At 64.3% G+C, this 12423-nt stretch overlaps 1 protein-coding gene across 1 annotated transcript in view; it reads right to left on the minus strand.

Annotated features, from left to right (window-relative positions):
- The window catches only part of SHISAL1 (shisa like 1), a 134840-nt gene extending 122769 nt beyond the window's left edge, over positions 1 to 12071 (minus strand). The window contains exon 1 of the mRNA XM_053894655.1: positions 11786 to 12071. The gene's annotated coding sequence lies outside the window, so the exon portion shown is untranslated. The remainder of the gene's footprint in view (positions 1 to 11785) is intronic.
- Between the last annotated feature and the right edge of the window lie 352 nt (positions 12072 to 12423).

Below are 12423 nucleotides of genomic sequence, written 5' to 3' on the forward strand. Positions count from 1 at the left end.
CCAGAGTTGCTGGCGACCGTGACTTCTGACCTCCCCCAACCCGGAGCCAGCGTGCCGGGGCGGGTCCTGCCTGGATCCTTCTCATGCAGGAGAACCGTTGGGATGCTGAATATTGCTGACGTGCATGAAAACGGTCTCGCGGCAAGGCTGACCAATCACACAGTCTCACCTGGAGATCAAGGTGGTGTTCTGGAAGACGAGGAAGGACCCCCACAACACAGGACGGAACGGCCGAGAGGCAGAAGTGAGCCAAGGACCAGGGACCTGGACACCTGATCTTGGGATTCAGTAGCGCCCGAGAGCAGCTCCCAAGACAGTGAGCCAGGGACGACGGGGAAGAGAAAGCCCAGCTTAAGAAATAACGACAGGAGCAACGTCTCCCCTGAGCCGCAGCCAGATACACGCTGACAGATCGAATGTGCCCGATGAGCGTGCACCGGGCTGACGATGGAAAAAACCCACACCTGGTACAATTCAGCAGGGCAACAATACCGGAAAACTCTGAAGGCTCACGTGGGGAAAAGCATGTGAGGAAAGGGGATCACACCTGGGTAGGGCTTCTCCCCGTCAGCCAGGGAAGCGGGAAGACGATGGGACAAGGTTTGAAAGCAAAAGAGACTTCTCCAGACGGAGGGCGAGGCGGCCGGCTTGCCCCCCACCCCCAGCCCCCTGAGTCCGGGCCGCATAAACACATGCTGCTTCCAAACCCCAGGCCCGGGAGAAGGCAGTGGGGACCGGGTGATGGGGCCGCCGGGCAATGCAGAGCCGCGGGGACAAGTATCCACGGAGCTGTGCGCCAGGTAGGTTCTCCACCCAGGGGTGTGTTTTCAAGATCTGGGATCATACGTCCCGTCTGTGGATTCAATCACGCTTCGTGGCTCCTCGGGGCCTAAGATTTATGTAACGCTTACGTCGTAAGCCCTACTGACTAATTTCCAACTCGTAGACGTAAAGGCACCTGAGGAGGCACAGTGGTTGAGGGTTCTGCCTGGATCGTAGCCACCCTCAACCTCGACGGCGGGGGGAGCAGCCCCACGCAGCAGGCGAAGAGGGAAGGCGCCAGTGAACAGAGAAGCCGGGAGCCACGTCTCTCCTCCTGCGCACAGGGGACGCTCTGCCCGGTGCCTCCGGAGAGCTGCAAACACGTGGGTGGGTCGTGGGCACAGTCGAGAGCGAACCAGTTCCTTCTCTCATGCGAGAGTCAGACGCGAAACCCAACAACATGGGAGGGAGACACCAAGAGTGGCCAAGAACGGCCGGGGCCACTGGGGGCTGAGCTCTGGGACAGGAGGTCCTCCGATGGGCCAGCAGGGACTAAAGCTCGCAAGGAATGAATGTCAGGAAGGGCCAGCGGGGAGCAGACTTCCTGCCAGGGTAGGACCAGGCCTAAGGAATTAAGGGAGGCGGTAGGAGGACACCCGAGTGGCTCCGTGGGTTGAGCACTGACTTCGGTTCAGGTCATGATCTCATGGTTCCTGAGTTCAAGCCCCACATCAGGCTCTGTGCTGACAGCTCGGAGCCTGGAGCTGCTTTGGATTCTGCGTCCCCCTCCCTCTCTCTGCCCCTCCCCACTTGCACTCTGTGTGTGTGTGTGTGTGTGTGTGTGTGTCTCAAAAATAAAGAAACATAAAAAATTAAAAAATAAAAAAATAAGAGAGGTGGCAGGGCTGGTCTGGGGGTGGGGTCCCGGAAGGTGGGGAGACCCCAGGGCCAGCCCACGTGGGCTCTGGAGGCCACAGCAGAGTCTGGACTCCACCCTGGGAGCTGCTGTGTGGTTTTAAGCAGGGGACAGCCCTGATCCGCAAAGCGCCTTGGGGCTGCTGCCTTGAGGTCCAGATTCAGGCGGCGGAGGGCTGAGCCCGGAGGCGAGGGCCCGGCCACGGAGGCCACGGAGGCCTAGCGTGGCCAGTCGCGGAGTCCGCGGGGCAGGTGCGGGGAGCACAGCAGCGGGAGGCGGGGGGCGCACGGGGAGCGGAGCGTGGGCGAGCCGAGCCTCCGGTTCAGAGCAGGAGCGGTGCGTGTTGTGCGAGGTCGATAAGAAAGACGTGGAAGCGTGTCCTAAAGAGAACCGCGGGACTGGAAGCAAAAGCGGAGAGCAGCCGCTGGCTCGTGGGAGAGGGTCTGGGCGGGGGGGCTGGGCAGGCAGCTTGTGCGCCTCAGGGGACACATTTCCATAAGATTGGCAAACGCGTGACCCACGACCAGGCGCGCATGTAACTTTTTTAATTGACAGCAGGGTTGGGGGGGGGGGGGGGGAACCAGAAAGCAGCAGAGGGACTCTCCTCTCAGAGTGAGAAGCCCACCTTAACGTCATTGGAGGGGACGCGGTGGCGCAGAGCTGCGCGCCCTCCGGGAGGCGGCGCTGCGGCCAAGCCTGCGGAAGGGATATGGAAAGGAACAGAGGAACAGCACGTGCAAAACTCAGAGGCCAGAAGGGACAAAGGATGTGCGAGGGGCCCCCAAGGAAGCAGGAGTGAGGCCGCGGAGGAAGTGGGCGGGCAGGTGAGGGGTGGGGGGTGAGGGTGCCCACGGGCGGCGGCCGGAACTTGCTCCTGGGCGCGTTGCTTGGGTGCTTCAGAATCACATCGCGAGCGCAGCCAGCGCTGATGGACCTCGCTGCCTGCCACGACTGCGCACGCACGGTGAGCTCATTTACTCCTGGCGACAGCCCATTTTACAGATGAGAAAACAGAGGCTCTGGGGTGGGGGGTAAATTGGCTCGCGCAGAGTCGAAGGGCTGGTAAATGGCAGAGCTGACATTCGAAGCCCGGCAGGCCCAGCTGCCGGCCCTCCGAGGCCCCGGCTCCCAGGGGGGAACAGGACCATCCCCTGAGAATGCCCGGGATCCCGGCCACCTGTCCAGCGGGCCGCACCAAAGCCCCGCTCCTACAAGGAGGCTCCCCGGCCCTGGACTGGCCCCATCCCGGGGCTCCCTGGGAGTCTGAAATCCAATTACATTATAAATGCATTGAAAAACCGTGGCAACTCGGAACTCGGAAGCCTTCTGACTGCGGAAACGGCATCCCGGGGCGCGGCCGAATGAGCCCGCCGGCTCCTCTGGGGCCGCCTGCCGCTCTTTGAGGAAATAGTCCTGAAGTGCCCACCGAGGCAGCAATAAGCTCTGCGGCCTAGCGGGGAATAACGGATGCTAAACGCTCGCCTCCTAGGCCGGCCCGCGGGCGCCCCGGCCGCGCCAGGCCGCCAGGCACCTGCAGCCTCCTGGAAGGGACGGGGCTTCTCCCTCTCCGAGCGCAGGGATCCCGGCGCTTTGCCAGCTCCCGCGCATAAACGCCAAGCAGGCTGTGCCTTGGGGTGGAAATTGCACAGGATGCGGTCCCAGGCCCACGTCGGTGCCCTCTGTCCCTTTGCTGCGTGACCTTTGGCAAATCACTCTGTCTCCCTGAGCCTCAGTCTCCTCGACTATGGAAAGGAGGTGACAGGAGCGCTGCGTCACAGGGCTCTGGAGCCCGGCACGTCAGAGAACCCCGGAAATGGCAGGCCGGCTGCCGCCAGCCTGACCGCCAGGGGCCTCGTGCACGCCGTTCCTTCTCCCGGGATGCTGTTCCCTGACCTGCCCTCGCTCCCGCAGGTCTTGGCTTAAATGTCACTTCCTCGGCGAGGGGTGTTCCTTGCCTTCCAACCTATGCTGTGAGACTGCTGTCCTTTCGTGAGGTGCCCCGTTCTCCACGGACATCTGCCTCCTCCGGCCGGGCCCCGTGGCTGTGGGGGCGAGAGCGCGGCGACCGAGAGCAGAAGCGGTGACCTGGAAACCGAACACAGTGCCGGGGGCCCACGGGGAGAGTCAGTTCCTACCGCCGTGTGGCGACTCGGGGAAGGGGCCCCGTGTTCACAGAAGCCAAGGTGGGGGGGCGGGGTTTCCAAGTCAGGGGAACAGCCCGGGCAGAAGCAGAGGGGGGTCTGATGGCGCACGGAAGTTGGGGGCCAGACTGGAGTCTTTACGCGATCGAAGCTCGCGGAGGCGGTGGGCGCCACGATACACCCGCAGACCTGACCGCTGCGGGAGCCCCGGTGACCGATCCTGCCGCAGCGGGTCCTGCGCAGGACCATGCGCAGAGGAATCCTAGCTGGCGGTTCGGTGGCAGTAGGCGGGGTCCCCATGGGGGCCAGCCCACACCGATTCCTCGCACAGATGCCATGCCACCAAGGCCCCCACGGGACCTCGGCCCGGACCACGTCAGCCCCAGCGCTTGTCTACACCACCAACTGAGTTTCGGGGCTTGGAAGCCAGGCCGGCTGGGCTCCCGGCCCCTCTCCTGGTATCGCCAGTTCTAGGGTCTGGTGCCAGCGTCCCCCATGAGCTTGTTCTCTCAGCTACAGATGGGTCTACTGTTGACTGAGGAGATGGCCAATGTGAAGTGGGCGGGGGACGGGGTCTTCGGGGGGGGGGCGGGGATGCTGGTCTGGGGAGCACAGCACGTGCAAAGGCCCGGTGCCCAGGTTTTGTCTCGCGGGGGGGGGGGGCAGACGGTAGCGGAGTGGGGGCTGCAGGGGCAGGAGGGGGCCAGAAAAGGGTTGGGCTTTACGCCGAGCTGATCAGCTGGGGAGGGATGCGATGACGGGCGTCTTCCAGAAAGAAGACACCTATCGAAGGGCAGGGGACGGACTGGAGGGGCCTGGGGTCCTAAACTTGGCAGCCTGTTACCTGACAGCCGTCGCCGTGCTCCAGCCTCCATGGGCTCCAGGCCCTTCTGGAGCCTTCTCCTTTCGCTCTGCCATCTGTCCCCTTCGCCCCAGGTGCATGCTGGGCTTTGCTCTACAGAGGAGGCCACCTGGAGCTCAGAAAGCTGGAGTCAGTCGCCCGAGGTCACACAGCCCCCAGGTGCCGGCGTGGGGACGGAAGCTGGATTCAGGCTGCAGAAAAGCCCCAGCTCTCCCCGCCGCGTCCTGCAGAGCTGGGGCCGTGAACTGATGACTGAGCTGGCATCTTCCCGGCTGACCCCTCCATCCCATCGGTTCTGCCCACCTTGCGCCTCGATTCGGGGCGACGCGTCCCGGCGGGGCGAGAGCCTGAGACGGGCCGAGGGGCTCCTCTGAAGCAGGGCCAGATGACTCGCTTTTCTCAAGAGCATTAACGGGGAGGCACAAGCAACCTGCACCGTCTCCCGGTCTTTCATCGTGAAGGACCTACTTTGTCCGCGGGCCTCCGAGGGGGCTAATGGGCGGGCGGCGAGGAGTGGCTCGTGCTGCCCGTGACTGAGCTCGGAGAGATCGCACGGCTTGGGACTTGCACTTGGGGGGCAGCCGGGCTCTGAGACCGGCCCGCCCAAGAAGGCCGGCAGAGAACGGGGTTTCTGATCTCTGTGCTGCATCCAGGAAGCGGGGAGACTTCACTGTTGTGCTCAGTTGGCCCGGATTAGAGGGTGTGGACAGTCACCCCGAGAGTGACGTTTCGGGGTGCGGTGCAGGCTGGGATGCCCCCGGGCGGGAGAACCCCTGGTTCGTAACGACGACGTGACGTCACCCAGAAGGGTCTTGTGGCCCCGTGAGGCCCAGTCTCTGCAGGGAAGCCAACCGCACCCCAAACCCGGTCCGCCCCCACCCTGCTCACGCTTCCGTCCATCCCTCCGTCCTGCTCGCAGCCCAGGACCCTCTCTTACTGCCTGGGCCTGCCCGCTCGTGTCATGGCCTCTGCTCCACTCTGCCCGCGATCACGACGCTCTCCAACGAAGGAAAGCTCAGGAACCGACCCAGTGAACAGGTTCTTTCCCTCCCCCCGCCCCCGCCCCGCCCCCTCAGCTTGTTTTCTCAGCTCTGCATCTCATCTAGGACCTGGCAGCCCCTCCGGATTCTCCCTGGGGATGCGAGAGACGGAGCAGTGGCCTGGAGGAAGACAAGGTTCCCTGTGGCCGGGAGAAAGTGCCGGAACCTCTCGCGCATCCCCGGGGCCTTGCTGCGTCGTGGTGGCAACGGTCCCTGTTTGGGAAGGGCTCCTCCGCTGCGGGCTCAGGCCGCCACTGTCCCTGCCCTCAAGGGGTCCCCTCTCGTGGTGGGAAAGGGCACACGTCCGCCGTGGAGCCACCGTCCCCTTGCCTTCCCTCCTGGAAGTCTGCGCGGGTCCAGTGGGCATCGGGGGGAGGTCAGGATGGCTTCACGGAGGAGGTGATGCTTGAATCAGGAGAAGTTAACTTACCGGGAAGAACAGGGGCCCTGGGAACAGCAAGAGGGGAGGCATGAGGCCAGACGAGCGCAGGGCGCAGGGCGCGGGCGCTGAGGCTGGGAGCAGAGGGGTGGTGGAGCGCCAAGGAGGACAAAGACACCGAAGTGGCACGAAGTGACAGGCGGGCGGGGACGGGAGGGAAGAGGGCTCAGCATGTGCGAAGACCTCAGGGTGGGAGGGAGCCTGGGGACTCAGGGGCCCGGGGAGCTGTGTGCGCTCAGGGCCAGCTGGCACCCTCGGGAGACGGGCAGGGCCGGCCGCCTCTGTGCCAGGAACGGTGTCACCGCTGTGTTAGTTAAGGACATGGTGACCAAGCCCACGGTGGCCCAGGACGGGGCCCGCTCAGCTCTGCCTGTGTCCGAGGCCCCAAGGCCCCCTCCCATCCCCCAAGCCCCCCGAGAGTCCTGCCTGCCCCTGCGGCACACAGCTCGGGCCCACCCCGCTCCAGGCCACACGGCCGACTGGGCGAACGTGCGTGGGCAAGTCCCCGTGCGAGCAAGCTCCGTCCCCGGCCTGCAGAGCACACGCGTGGCCACCGCTACCAGCTCAGTGACTCGGGCAGGCCCTCGCTCCCCCAGATCGGCCCCGACCTGGGACAAAGCGCCCGGCAGGGCCTGAACAGTAGGGTCACCACACCCAGTGCCCAGACCCTCGACGCTCACCCCGCTTCTAATGCTTCTCTGCGCAGAGGCTCGAGCTCCAGCTTTGTGACACACGGCAGGTGCCTCTGGACATGTCCCCTGGCCCCTTGGAGCCCACGGTCGTGCCTGTGGAGTGACGGGGTGCCCCAGTGCGGGGCTGCGGAGGGAAGGGGTAGAGAGCCGTGCTGACCATCAGCCAGCATCTGCATTAGCATCTGGGGGCGCGGGTGGTGGGGGGGGGCGCAGGGGGCAGGCACAGGGTCCCGGGGGAGCCCAGCGGGATAGAGGTGGACCATTGCTGCCTGGACCCAGCCAAGGCCTCGGAGACCCAGACGTGCACGTTCTTGGCGTGAAGTCCTTCCTGCTGCCAGGTCGGTGGGATTAGCGTGAAGGGCGACGAGGCCCCAGCGCCCTGCAGAGAGGGCAGCGGGAGAAAAGAATCCCTTAACTCATTTGGTCGTTTGGTTGCACTTTTTTGAGACAGAAAGAGAAAATACCCCACTCGTCTGCTTTTTAAATTAAGAACTGAAAACATTTGATACGTTTAAATTGCCTTAGAGGACACTTCGGTTTTATTTCAGGGCTACTCCAGGCCGAGAGAGGGAGGGGGGGCGGGGGGGAGGGAGACTGAGGGTCTAGAGAGAAAAGGGACAGACAGATAAGGGAGGGGAGAACGGCGGGGACCCACCCCTGTGGGGAGGGAGCTGAGAGGGAGCGGCCCCGAGGGAGACCCGGGTGTGGCCCCCACCAGGCTGGCACCTCCTCGAACCCACCTCTTCTCTCAGCCTCTTGCCAGGTGGAAGCCGCCCAGGGCAGGCCGCCGGGAATGTTCCATGGAAAGGAAGAAGGCTGAGGAAGGCAGGCCCAGAGCCCGCTGGGCTCTCCTTAGCTGTATGACCAGGATTTGGGATCAGGAGGGGGGCTCTGACTGCCCCCAGGCCCAGGGGGTTTCTAGGGGAAGATGCTGTCCGTGGGGGGTGGTCTAACTGTACCCCCGGGTGAGCGGGAGAGCTCCAGGGGTGGGGGCTCCACTCTGGGGGGGGGGGGGCCCTCGCATCTCCTCCGATCAGAGTAGCTCCAGAAAACCTTTTGTTTGAAAAGCCACCAAAAGAATGCTCAAAGCCCCAAGGCCGTGGTCCCCCCTCCCGGTGGCCATCCACACCCCCCCATCCAGGTTACCCAAGATTGGAGGACGTCCCCCAGGAGAAATGTCTTTACAACAGCAGCCAGTGGTGTTCTGGAGAACCCACTTGTGCCTGGCTCTGTGCTAAGTGCTCGGCACAAATTAACGCCTGCCCCCCTCACCGCGCCTCCGCGAGACCCCCATTCCCAGGGTGGGAAACTGGGGCTCACCGAGGTCTCGTGGCTGGTAAGCAGCAGGACTGGGGTTTGAACCCAGGCTGTCTGGCTCCAGAGGCCCCAGTCCACGCCTGGTGCACACAGTAGGCCCTCAACGATGGCCCCTGGCGGAGGAGGATAAGGACAGTAAGACGGAAACTGGTTCTCACCCAGGACGAGCTGGTAGCTAATGAACGTTTGTTCCCAGGCTGGCCTTCGTGTTATTTCTTACGGGTTCAAACACTCAGTTGTTAGGAACACGGGCTCAGTTCTTTCCCGTTTGGGCCGGAGACGATGGTGAAGCTCCCCCACCCCCCTCCCCCCGGGAAGGACAGTGAGGCAGGGCGGGTTCTGTGGGGCTGAGAGTCTCTGACGCTCAGCCTTGAGGCTGGCGCATGCTGGGGCCTCTCGGGGCCCCAGTCAGGGACAGCAGCTGGACCTCTCTCCGCCCTCGGCCTCCCCCTCCCTCCCTCCTGTGCCCTTGGGTCCCTCCTTGCTCCCTCCTCCCCCAGGCCCCATGCACTCCCAACCTGCCTTCTCCCAGCCCTCCTAGAGGATTGGCCCATTTCACAGATGGATAAACAGAGGCTCAAAGCTAGGGGAGGTGCACCCGGCTACAATGCTAGGGACGCTCCTTAATCCAGGCCTTTCTGTCTCCTGCTCCACCCGCCTGGCAGGGGCATGTACCGGCACGGGAGAGCCCCCTTGAGCACATGTCTCTGAGATGGGATTTATTTCCGTAAGTGACCTCTCTGCCCAGGGCGTTTCTTGAAATCTGGGGAGATTTAGAGAGTATTTAACTTGAAAAAACCGTCCCTTTCCCCTTCGGTGTTCTGAGCGGCTGGTATTTAAATACCTTCCTGGCTTAAGGGCATTTGGGCTGTGCTGCCCTTTATTGTGTGGATTAATGAGAAGCGGAGTATTTGTGAGTGACCTTTAACCCTCCAGCCTCCTCTGCCCGTCGTCGTCCCCGGATGGGTGATTCTGCAGACTTTCTCCCGAGCCCGGTGTCCCCAGGCTCAGCCACCAGGAATGATCAAGAAAGAACAGGACAATTATAATGCACATCATGAGATCAGAGGCTCCCGGTTACTACTTAATTCAGAGCAGGTCAGAGGAGCTCGACAGAGTTCTCAGGGAGCAACTCAGGAGCAGAGAAGGGGCCTTGGAGGGGCCCGGGCAGCATTCTCTGCAGGACCCCAGGGGGCGGCGGGCCGTATGCTCAGCAGGTGAGCAGCGGGACCAACTATGGCCCCTGCTTTCCTGCCTGCAGGATGCCCTCCACCCGGTCCCCTGCCTGCTGGAATCCTTTTATGGGGCCACCGCCCCCGTGAAGACGTCCCCTCAAGGACGCCTCCGTGCTCCCCGGTCTGCGCTCATTCCCCTCCCTGGACCCCCCAAGCTGGGGGCAACGCCGTGACCTGGGCGCTGACTCCCCCTCTAGACCCCCAACTTGACCTCGTCCCAGGGATATTTGCAACATCAGGGCCGTGTGGTCCAGGGAGAGTCAGGTACGTGCATGTGGAAGACGAGGCCCCCTCATCTCCTGAACTTGCAGTGTCCCCAGGAGAGTATAGGGTGGGATCTACACCCTCCCCCATCCGCTTGGGGTCGGGCGGACGGGTGATACCCCAGCGGCGCCAGCTGAGGCGTGGCTGACGCGGCTCGGCCCCCTCCTTTCCCGCCCGATCGCATTACAGCCTGGAGTCAAGTGCGGCTGAACCCAGCTCGGCCCGGCCAGACCCCACCACCGTCAGCCAAAATCCACACCCAAGAGCGAGAAAAGTACGTGAGTCCCTCCGAGAGGGGGGCCTCGTTTGTCACAGAGCATGGTCGCAGCAGAAGCTGACCGACGCAGCAGAGATGTGGCTCCAACGCGTCAGGAGCAGGGGGAGAGACGCCCCCCTTCCGCCTAAGGGGCCGCCTTAACCTGGATGAGACGGGAGAACGCCGACCCCAGCGGGGCACCTGCAGCCTGGGTTTTACCCTCAGCATCTGCAGCGTGGGGAGCGTGACAGAGGGCAGCCAGGGGGGCAAGGTCGGGGGCAGGGCTCTGGTGCCGAAGGCGGAGGGGGCCTTGTCCGTGGCCGGCGGGCACCATGCGTTTCCCGACGGCCTCGACGGCAGACGCGCATCACGACACCGTCAGAGGACGCGCAGCTGTGTCATTTTGCGGAGCGGTCTCTTTCCAGAGCCGTGCATTCTTCGCGGTAGACCCGAGCGGTCAGAGGCGCGAGAAGGGGTCACGCAGCCGGCCCCAGCCTAGCGTTTGGTCGCTGGCCAGCGGGGTCGCGGCGGCAAAGGCAGGAACGCGGCTGGGTGTTTAGGCCTTTGCTACAAGGCTCCCCGTGACCGAGTCAGTGGGTCTCGGGACAGCCCCCACCCCCACCCGGGCCCCCCCCCCCCAGGCTTCCTGGGTGGCCGCACAGGCTGTGCTGGGTCAGAGGTGGCTCCCGGGGACAGACTCGCTTCAGAGGCACTGGAGGGGAAGGCCGGGTGTTCATGAGGATTCACTGGGATTGGAGGTCGTGCGGGAGCTGGGGTACGTGGGCTGGGTTTCCCGGGCAGGTCCGAGGGCAGGGGCCCCTGAGTGCTGGGGGATACGTGGGAGAAGGTCGAAGGACACCGGCTCCCGGGAGGCGCGGACTCGACGCCGGGACAGCCCCGGGGCTCCGGCTGAACCAGCGCGGCCACGTGACTTGACCGTGGCAGAGGCCAGCTCGCTCTCAGGCCACGGAGACTCGTCCTGATTCGCCCCCATCCTCAAGTGACGCTCTGGCCCGTGCCCAGGAAAGGCGGGTCTGGCCTGTCCCCCGATCTCCCCCAGCACCTGCCCTCCTCCGACGAACGGGTGAAGACAGACAGCAGGCCCCCTGGCCAAGCCCGTCTCCCTGCCTGGCCCCTCCTGGGCGTGGGAGGTCGGCTAGCACCGATCACCTGGTCTGTCGCTGACTATCCTGCCCAGGCATCAGGCACAGAAATCCATTTGGGCAGAAAGTCAGCTGTGACAGCCCCTCCGAGCCCCAGGGGACAGAGGCGCAGAGCGCCAGGATCGGACCCCCTCCCGACTTGGCTCCCTCCGGCCTGACTCCTCGCCCAAAGCAGCCCTTGCCCAGACGGCGTCCTCCCTGTAAACCTCGAAGTACAACCCAGAACCAGGGATCTCGAGGCCCGTCCTGGGAGCTGTAGGTCCCTGGGATTTCTCCCGGTCTTTCTAGAGAATCTTCCCCACACAGGGCTCTCGAGGAGGCCGGCCGCCAGGGTCCCCTCTGCCCCCTGTGCACGTCCCCACCCACTGCTGGAGCAGAATGGGAGGCCCGTCTCCCCCGAACCGGCCGCCAGAACTTTTCGATCCGGCTCCTGCAACCCCATTAACCTGCAGCGGCTTCTAATTGAGCCAACAGGACTCTGACATTCTGGCAACGGCTGAGAGCGTTCAGAGCTGGAAAGGGCAGGCCGTTCTCCACCAGGCTGGGGGGCGGGGGGCGTGCAGAGGGAGGAGAGGTGGCGTCACCCGCCTCCCCCATGTCGGGGCTCCCTGACGTCGGGGGCACTGGAGCCCCCACCCCCACGCCGGAACTCCCCCACCCCAGCCTCACGTCCTCCGGGCAATGAAACGTCCCCTTACCTGTGCCGAGCCTCGCTGCTGTCCAGCCCGCAGAGGGTAACCCCGGGCGTCCGGGGCGCCCGCCACCAGCCCCTTCCTCGGGAGCAGCCCCGGCCAGGCTGTGTGGGGCGCGTCCCGGGTCGGGGCATACGTGTATATGTGCCCGTGGGCGTAGCAGTGCCTCCGGGAGGAGCCAGGGGTCAAATATTCCTGGCTGCCACCTGCCACCGGCCCATCCCAGGGGCCAGCTGCCCGAGAAGGGGGGCGCTCTGGCCGGGCCGGGCCCGCTGTCATCTGCCAGGAGCGTCAGGCGACAGCTTTTGCTTACCAGGCTCCCGCCGGCTGCTCTCCCAGGCTGAGGCGAGTGGTTTATTTTTAGAGCCCGGCCCTTCCCCAGACGCCAGGATCCCAGCTGAGATTTCCAGCGGCTCAAACGAGCCCATTCCTGGGCTGACTTGTCGCTTACTGGGAATGTTCTGGAAGAGAGTCGGAGGTGCTCAAAGGATGTGGAGCTCAGTGTTCTGGTCTGAGAAGGGCGGGGCTGGACCGGGGCGGGGTGGGGGGAGTCTCTGGGACCCTCCGGCGAGGACGGCCCCTGACTCAGCGGCCAGAATGGGATTCGGCTTGGGCAAGGTGCTTCCCCTCTCCAGCCTGCCTCG

Source organism: Panthera pardus, unplaced genomic scaffold, assembly GCF_024362965.1.
Source record: "Panthera pardus isolate Hobbes unplaced genomic scaffold, ASM2436296v1 HiC_scaffold_6, whole genome shotgun sequence".
Lineage (NCBI taxonomy): Eukaryota > Metazoa > Chordata > Mammalia > Carnivora > Felidae > Panthera > Panthera pardus.